This window comes from Myotis lucifugus, unplaced genomic scaffold, assembly GCF_000147115.1.
Source record: "Myotis lucifugus unplaced genomic scaffold, Myoluc2.0 scaffold_19, whole genome shotgun sequence".
In the NCBI taxonomy this organism is placed as follows: domain Eukaryota; kingdom Metazoa; phylum Chordata; class Mammalia; order Chiroptera; family Vespertilionidae; genus Myotis; species Myotis lucifugus.
This window is the reverse complement of record NW_005871067.1, coordinates 2,956,992-2,966,521: the sequence shown is the minus strand read 5'-3', so window position 1 is coordinate 2,966,521 and position 9,530 is coordinate 2,956,992. Positions and strand designations below refer to the sequence as shown.

At 48.4% G+C, this 9,530-nt stretch overlaps 1 pseudogene; it reads left to right on the top strand.

Annotated features, from left to right (window-relative positions):
• Window positions 1-7,403: 7,403 nt before the first annotated feature.
• LOC102421842 lies at window positions 7,404-8,692 on the top strand (annotated as a pseudogene).
• The last annotated feature ends 838 nt before the right edge of the window (window positions 8,693-9,530 follow it).

Genomic DNA, 9,530 nt, shown 5'->3' with positions numbered 1-9,530 from the left:
GAAAAGTTTAAAATAATGGCAATATTCTATTTCCATTTATTACCCCAGGAATAACAATAATAGTTGTAAGGAGACTACAAGTATTATGAACCTTCGTTCTCTTGTGATCAAAAAATAAATAGAAACTACTCATGCTTCTCAGAGGGAATAAAAAATATTTGAAAATCTCCAGTGATATTTCTCAATTTAAAAACAAACAAACACGGAGTCTACAAAAGTACCAACACACACACACACACACACACACACACACACACACACACACCACGTAGTTCCACAAGGGGAAGAGATTCCAGATGTGCCTGTGGACGCTTGGTTTTCTTTCTCCTGAGAACAGCTGGACAGGTAAACTCTCCAGGGCAGGCAGACTGCTAATCTGAACAGATCTCAGCCCTGATGAAAGCAGCCCGTGGAAAGTGCTCCATGGGGATTTTAAAGCAACCAGGCACTCCAGTTTTGCCCCATTCCTGCAGTAAATCACCACTCATAAAGGGAGCTCTGGGCTCATTTTCAGCTTTTAGGATGGCCAACAAAGTTCAGCCCCCTAATACCTATGAAAGACCCCTGCGGGCCAGGCCCGTGCTGGACCCTGAGGAGGGAAGCAATGCAGAGGGGCCTTAGCTGAGCCAGTCGAGCTGGCAGAGTCACAGCAGGTCCCAATTATGCCCCATTTAATTAATTATCTGTTTAGACTTAGTGGGACAAACGCAGGTGACCAGGAGTCAGCAATAACGGCCTATCCCCTGGTGCTTCAATGTCTAAACAGCTGAGCCGAACTGGAACACATAAACACACAAGACAGAATTAGTAGGCAATCACACAAGGTTTATTTATCTATTCCTAGTGGGTCCTAGGCTCCAGCAAAGGCCACCCGGCGATGCACACTGAAAGACGGATGAAGAAGATGGAGACAGACAGGTGGCCACACTTGGTTCAGGCTCACACAGCAGAGCAGTCAATCAGGGGCTTGTCTCACGGAGCGACCTGGAGTCCTCCTCTCAGGCAGGAGACAACGACTGGAGAAAAATCTGTTGCTTATATAGCCAGTAGTAAACAACTTGTGTCCTATCAGTGTGGGCCAGACCGTGTGCCTTTGCTAGGAGCAGGGTGTTTATGCTTTAAGGGCTTAGGACATTCAAATCAAGGTAGTGGGGCATTCACCACATTTTGGAAGTTACAGAGTATTGGGGTCTTTACACAGCAAACATTTGACACATTAATCATTTCACACAATAATTATTTCCACACATTAGAGGGGTTTCCTTGTGACCATAACATTATTATAACACAGCAGGTCCCTCCTGGATCTTGGCCTGTGTCGCAGGTGCCCAGCTAAGTGCGGGATGTCATCTCTGAGCAGGAAAGAAGACAGACCTTAAACCTCTACCCTGAGGCCAGCAGCGTAGGCTGTGCTCCTGCGCGGTCACCAGGACCAGTGGGAATGAGTGACCGCGAGGACCTGCCTGTCCCCCAGCGGGGCCAGGTCTCAAGCGCATCCGAACAGGTTCTTAAACGCTCAAGGGCCTCTCTGACTGTGGTCCCAGTGAGTGTGCTTGAGGGGAGCCAGGCTGGCTGCGCTACTTAAAGTCTCCGGACTGTGTCGCCGGCGCTCCTCCGCCCGCGGCCAGACCACTCCGGGTGCGCGCTGGTTCATGCCCTCAGGCCTCCCCTCCGCTGTCCCGGGACAGCAGCCACCAAGGCACCTTGCCCCGCCCTCGTGCCTGAGAGGTCTGGGGCTGATCTCAAGAACAGGGTGGAGTAATGCAGGTGTAGGTGGGGTAGGGATGCGGGTACCGGTGGGGGTGGGGATGCGGGGCAGTTGCAGGAGGAGGAGGGAGTGAGGATGTGCAAGGCGGGGCTGGGTGGGCTCGGGGTGTGGCCGGTGGTGGGCCTGGTATTACCTGGCCCTTCTTGGCCACTCCAGGCTCCAGCAGAGGTAGAGAAAGTTTCCTTCTGGAGCGGCAGGAGCGCTGTTCTAGGACCGAGGGCCTGCGTAGCGGGTAAGCGCAGGGTGCGGGCAGAACCCAGAACCGGGCGGGCCGGGGACAGTTGAATGGAAACCGGCCTCTGGGAATTCTGCTGGGAGTTTGGGAAGTTGTAGCAGTAGCAGGGCTGGTGAGCGGGGCTCAGGACTTTCTGAGGTCCTTTGGGCTAATTGAGGTTACTGTGCTGCTGGAGGTCCCTGCAGAGCCGAGCTGTCAGCTGACTAAAGATTTCCTGGGGGTTGGCAGGAGGCTGGTGGTGGAGGATGATCTCATGGGGTGTCTCCCTGTGGGGGGAGCAGGACTTGCTCTAGAACTTCAGGTCTGAGGGCTCCAGTGACTATTTAAACCCTGGAGGCTTAGGGAACACAGGGCCACGGGGAGGGCACCCCCCGCTGGTCTAGCAGCACCCGGCTCTCTGCACAGCTTCTTTGTTAGGAACGATGTTGCCTCTTAAGCCCCTTTAAGGAACGTTTAAAAAGTAACCCTTTAGCGGTAAGTGCCAGGACCTGATTCTCGACCTAAATGCTGGTTACTGTGCGTTCAAGTAGAAGAGTGGGAAAGGCTTATCTGACCACAGTGATCCTTTCTTTTAGGGGCTGTCCTGCCAGCAAGTGGCGGGGACACGCATGCACTTGCTCTGCTGTCTGCGCTCTAGTGGACAGAAGTCTACCTCGGATGCAGAGCTCCTAGTCATGAATATTTGTCATCTGGGCTTTAGAGACATGTGGAGTTCGCAGTTTTTATTTTATCATGATATCACCCAAATATGCCATATATATTTTACTCAAATATGGAATGTAATGAACTAACAAGCAAAATAGAGACAGACTCATAGATAGAAGTAGGCTGACAGCTGTGGGTGTGGGCGGCTGGGTGGAGGTGTGGAAGCATTGAGCAAAAAAGAAAGAAAAAGAGAAAAAAACTCTTGGACACACCAACAACAGTGTGGTGATTGTGGGGGAGGGAGGGAGTGAAGGAGGTGGAGGAGGGTCTAGGCGGGATGGAAATTTGACTTGGGGTGGTGAACACACAATACAGTGTACAGATGATGTGTTGTGGAATCGTGCACCTGAAAGCTGTATAATTTTGTTATCCAGTGTCACCCCAATAAATTCAATAAAAATAAAAAAATAAAAACAGTTATATACAAATAGCTGAAACATGAATTATGCATTGGTCTCCCAGACCCAAAAGATCAAAATGATGGTGACTTATGATATGTGTGTCACTTCACTGGCAGTCCATCGTGGCTATGAGAAATATTGCAAGACAGACAGTAAAAGTTTAGAGAGGAAAAGGGAATTCATTTCCCAAAGGTCAATGTGTTCAAAGTAAACACCAGCTAATTTGGCTCATATTTCACGGGTGTAATTGTTTAGTTCATGTTGAGATGAACATTTAATAAGGGGAATGCAGATATTCCTGTGAAGTAATTCTCAGAAGCTTCACTACCATAACTACTAGACAGTGCTGAGCAGGGTAACCAGCAAAGTTTAATCGGCTCAAAGCTGTCTTGAATAGGGCATTTAACAAAAGTTCATGGTTTGCCGATGAGAATGTGAATTCCTTGAATGTTACTTACAGTTTAAGTGATATTCATTATCTTAACTAAAATAACTTTTACACTGTACATTGGAAAGTTAAAATTAATTCTCTATTTATCATAGCCATTTTACAAAGCCTCATACATACAAGGAATTGAAACAAAAATTAGGTCTTTTTATGTTACCATTACTTGAATATGCAGCTAGCAGAGAATAAATAGCACACACATATTTTGAGGATTTTACTCAGTATTGCACGTTAATACATTAGTAACACATAGTGTGTATAATGTACTAAATGTATTAAATCATTCTAGAGATTCTAACTTCTATAAAAATCCAGTAATAGTACAAAAAAAGTTAAGACCAATATTAGGTATGAATAAAGACTCCAAAATAAAGTAATAGGAAATTGAATTTGCCTCTTTCATCCCTTGCCCGGACTTTGGTTTTGTCCCTATCTTCCACTAAGTGGTCACTTGAGGTCCACCCTTGGCCTCCTTATTGTGAGATCACAGGGCCCCTTCTTCTGGAAGGCTCTGAAAACATTGACCTTGTTAGTCACCTTCTGCAAAGTCCTCCATCTGTCTCCTCAATTCTGGGCCATCCCAGTTCTCATTCTTTTTTTTTTAAATATATTTTATTGATTTTTTACAGAGAGGAAGGGAGAGAGATAGAGAGTTAGAAACATCGATGAGAGAGAAACATCGATCAGCTGCCTCCTGCACATCTCCCACTGGGGATGTGCCCGCAACCCAGGTACATGCCCTTGACCGGAATCGAACCTGGGACCCTTCAGTCCGCAGGCCGACGCTCTATCCACTGAGCCAAACCGGTTTCGGCATCCAGTTCTCATTCTTGATGACTGCTCTCAGGGGAATAAGCCTTCTGAGACCTAAAAGGCATCAGCAGGGGAGTCAGACTCTCCTGGTCCTGGGTGGCCTTCCTCCCAGCCCTTCCTGGTTTCCTTGCATCTGCTGGCTCTGTGGTGTCTGATCTTTACAAATATGCAAGATCTACCTGACCATTTTCCTCCCACGGTTAGACTTTTCTAAAAGAACGTTGCCAGATGACTAGGAGAAACAATAATGAAAATAAAATATAAAAGGATAAAACAAATTTTCAGGGCACAAAGTCCAAGAACCTAATAAAACTTAACGACTATGGACTCTCCGGCAGAACCCATCAGACAACACTGAGGGTGGTCCCTTCCTGCCATCCTCTCCAGGGAGGGTCTCTGGTCTCCAGCTCTGCTCTGTCTTAGGTCCTCACCCACCTTGTCAGATCGCGTGCCCTTCATGAAGCACCCACCACACATTGGCCACCTTTACACGCACCAAGGGCAATGAGTCGGTTCTGTATCCTCTTCATCTCTTGTGCTGCATTGTCCATGACATCTGTCTCTAAACTCTGTTCTTAGCACTGTGGCCCTCACCCAGAAGAGGAGGTGCTACCCTGTAGACCCTCTTCCCAGCTGCTTCTAACCCCAGGTCTCCAGCTTCCTGCTGGACACTTTCACTCAAATCTCCCACCACTGCTTTTAATCCACACAGTCACCAAACCAAAGTTCTCATCTCCCCTTCCAATCTCAGTTAGCACTCCTCCCCAATGTCCTTCTCTTTGAATCCCCCCATAACTTTCCCGCTCACCAGGCTCAGGTATGTAAGACTTGTCTTTCACTCATACCTCTCTCATCTCTGGCTCTGCTCAGAAACTACATGCTGCTTTCTTTTTGTCTTTAGAAAGTATCTCTTCTCTGTCCTTCCTCTTTTTCCATTCACCCCTCCTGTCATCCAGCTTGGCCTTCAACGCTCACTCCAAGGTCACCACACCCTTCCTAAATCCCAGCGGGCTGTAGAAGGCACCTTCTTTCTTGAACAACACTTCAGCATCTCTCTCCCCTCTCTAAATGGGTTAATGGCTCTCTAGTACTTCGGTTCATGTTCACCACCAGTGCTTACTGAATGCCTACTGTGTGCAAACATGGCCCCAGCCTAGCTCCATGTGCACAAGCAGCCATTAAATTCACTGCTTTCTAATCCAACGCCCTGTGTCAGTCACGTGATCACATGTATTCCCACCACACAGGAACCTCGCTCTGTCCTTAAAAGGTACTCCCTTCACTCTCCCTTCTATCCAAAGACACATCTCCTAAGCCCAGTTCCAATTCCACTCCTCCCCAGCTATACCTTTTAATATTAGTACACTTCTTCTCTGAAATCCCTCTGCCCTTATAGAGCTCCCTATTCTCCTGAATATTCCCATCTCCACAAATAGATCTCAAGATAGAGACTGTGTTTAAGTTGAAGACACAGCATGTGCTAATGCATAAAGGTCGTGTTTCAGGGCCCACAGGAAGTTTGGTGCCCAGAGTCAGCGCTGGACCAGGTCCTCCTGGGGGGTGCACACTGGCCATGGCTCTTGTCCTATGTCCCAGAAGCAGATGTCCAACAGGGTGGAGGGAGGGGCTAAGGCCGAAGGCAGAGTTAGGGGTCTTGTGACAGTCTGGGGCTGATGGCATCCCTCCAAGCTCAGCGGGATGGCTGTGGGGTCTGTGTAGGAGTCAGAACTGATAGCTTGGAGGAGAAGCAGGCTGTCACCTAGAATAATTCCCTGACATCTGACATCCCTCATTAGAGAGTAGGTTGTTTCATGTTCAATAATTAAGTTTCTCAATGAAAACTCGTTAATGTCTAAAAACATGCAGAGTAGAGCAGATGGCAGTTATAATATGGGGCAAGGAGGCTGGTAGGATACGTGAAGATGAAGATTTCTCTATGGAGCTCAAATGACCAAAACAAAGCGTTGGAAGTTTACTTGAAAAGAGGATTAACATCTGCCTATCTTTTTTAGATCACAGGGAGTAAAGTTTTGTTTGTTTATTTGCCTTTAAACCAATTCCTAAAAATTAGCATTGTTAAGCATTTTAAGATTCGACATGATAGAGTTTTCTTTATTCTTGTATGTATACTCACGGCCTAGCCCATGTTCCTTACTGCACAGACTGGTCATGAGAACAGCGGTGCTGTCTTTGGTTCCAGTTTGGAGCATCTGACCTGTTTGAGCAGAGGCCACATGGAGGACACCTTGTAGGCTTGGTCCCCTGTGTCCGAGGAGCACTGTCACCTTCACAAAGTGGGCCCAGGGGTCTTACTTCCCTCTGCGCGAGAGGCAGTTCACTGCACATGACCATGGACCCCACCTTACAGTTAGAGACACAGGAGAGTGAACCATCTATGTAACATTTGCAAAGAGAAAGATTCAAAAAGAAAGTAAAAAGTGGAGGAGGTAACAGATTAATACGGCAGAAGTTATGAAGGTGGAATGAGCAGGGCACAATCAGGGAGAACATTGCTCTAACCTCAGGTGAGCAGGACAGGTGAGATGAGGAACTGGGCGGCTGCACAGGAAGCCCCAGAGACAGAGCCCGGAAGAGGCCAGGCTGGAGTTAGGAGGCTGGGAGAGGTCCGTGTCCCTTAGGAAAGTCATTTGTCTTTCTTGGTCTTACTTCCTTATCTCTGAAGTGAGTTAAGTAACCTGTGTTTCTCTCATTTAATCCATGCTTTTGTAGGGTGACTACAATACTATATTGGTGCTGTAGACCTTGGTTTAACCCACGTGTCATGACACACATAGACAGGTACACAATGCACACACATACAGATGTACACACACGAGTACACTATACAGAGGTGCACATACACATTGTGTGAAGAGCTCTGCAGGACAGGCCACATTGGGAAGCAGGAGGGCAGCCACCCAATTACACTATATTCCAACTTTGATGTACAAGGACAGATGGTTGGACTTGAGCTCACCTGTCCTACCTGATTATTAACAAACATGTTCCATTACAGGCTGGCAGTCTGGAGCAATGGGAGACTGGAGCCTTCTGGGGAGACTCTTGGATACTGCACAGGGGCACTCCACGGTCATTGGCAAGGTCTGGCTGACAGTCCTGTTCATCTTCCGAATCTTGTTGCTGGGAGCTGGGGTGGAGTCGGTGTGGGGAGATGAGCAGTCAGGCTTCACCTGCAACACCCAGCAGCCGGGCTGTGAGAACGTGTGCTACGACAAAGCCTTCCCCATCTCCCACACCCGCTTCTGGGTGCTGCAGATCATCTTCGTGTCCACGCCCACCCTCATCTACCTGGGGCATGTGCTGCACATGGTGCGCATGGAAGAGAAGAAGAAAGGCAGGGAGGAAGAGCAGGCAAAGGGAGAGAGCGACCATGGCCAGAAGAATCGGCCTCTAGTGCGGGACGACCAGGGAAAGGTCCTCATTGCAGGGGCCCTGCTCCGGACCTACATATTCAACATCATCTTTAAGATGCTATTTGAAGTGGGATTCATTGTCGGACAGTACTATCTTTATGGCTTTCAACTGAAGCCACTCTACCACTGTAATCGGTGGCCCTGCCCCAACATGGTGGACTGCTTCATCTCCAGGCCCACAGAGAAGACCGTCTTCATCATCTTCATGCTGGTCGTGGCCTGCCTGTCCCTCTTACTCAACGTGCTAGAGATATACCACCTGGGCTGGAAGAAGTTTAAACAGGGCATGACCAACCACTATGGCCCAGACACCGTTGAATCCAGGGTGGGGGCAGCAATATCTGGGGATGTGATCCCACTCCCCTCCCACTAGGCCACAGACACTGGTACTTGGGGTGCCCTTCTACTACACGCTCTCTGTCTCTTCCCTGGGATGGGCAACAATCATCATTATTCCAGGGCCCCTCCACCAGCAACAGACTTCAACATGGCAGCTCTTTCCCAAACACAGGGGAAGGGCCACCCTGACAAATTCTACAATAGTAACCACCACCTGATAATGACAGAGCAGAATTGGGCCAACCAGGAGCCTGGGCAGCAGATTCTGTGAGGAAGTTCTCCCCACCTGTGTCCACATCTTCCTCCTTTGCCCCTCCAGGCAGCCCCCTGCAAGCCCCTCAAGAGGGCAGAGGAGGCAGCGTTGGAGAATGGGGACAGCAGCCTCCTGGGAGAGAGCAGACTGGAAGTGACTCCTGATGAGCAGCAGCAGGCAGTGACCCCGCTGTGGAGATGCACATGCCCCCTTTGCTGCCCACAGACCCCAGACGGTCAAGCAAGGCCAGTAAGGCCAGCAACAGTCAGGCCAGACCCAATGACTTGGCCATCTAGTGGTGGTCTCCCCAGAGAGCTTTATAATGACCACTTTTCTAGCATCAAAACCAAAGTGCACTTCAATTGAGCAGCTAGAGAGCCTAGCGTGACAGAGAGCACTGGAGTGGGGGGAGAAGACCACCTGAGAGGTCAGGTTTCTGTGTCCGTGCTTGCTGTCCTTAACGCTGGAGGTGGAGTGGGGAGGACGACAATGCTTTCTATGGGGGATGGAGGCAAAGTGGTGTGCAGGGGCTGATGCCCTTTAAAGATACTCATGGTACCCAAGAGCCCTGAGCCAGGAGACCTCAGGTGTTTCTGTCTCTGTGGCGGACTGTTCTGCGATGATAAAGAGGCAGGTGTCCGCGGTCACTTCAGTTTGGGGCCATTGGGTTTTCTGTCCTGAGCTCTCCGGAGCCTCTGGGCAGCCCAGAAGCTCACAGCTGCACTTCGCCCTATCTCTGTTTCATACTTTTAACTCAGAGTTGAAGTTCATTTGGGATATTTGCCAAACTGCACTAAAAGGAGACTTAGAGCAAGCCTATGTAGTGTCATTTGAGATTCTGAAATTCCATGTGAAGCCCACATTTTAAAAGAAATACTTTGTCTTTGTGAGTCAGTTAATTACTATGAGAAGGTACAAAATGAAATAAAAGCAGGGAAAAACTTAAGTGCCTTTGAAATACTTGAAGTTCTAAAATGGGAGGTTAAATGTTAACTGCTGCTGCCAGGAAAATTATTTTTACAGGTGAATGAATAAACTACACCTTTTTAACAGTGAAAATGAACTTCATGTTTCCTAACCATTCTTTGTGGACAGCCCAGTAACTTTCTAAAGTGTAAATAAAAGTGTGTGGGT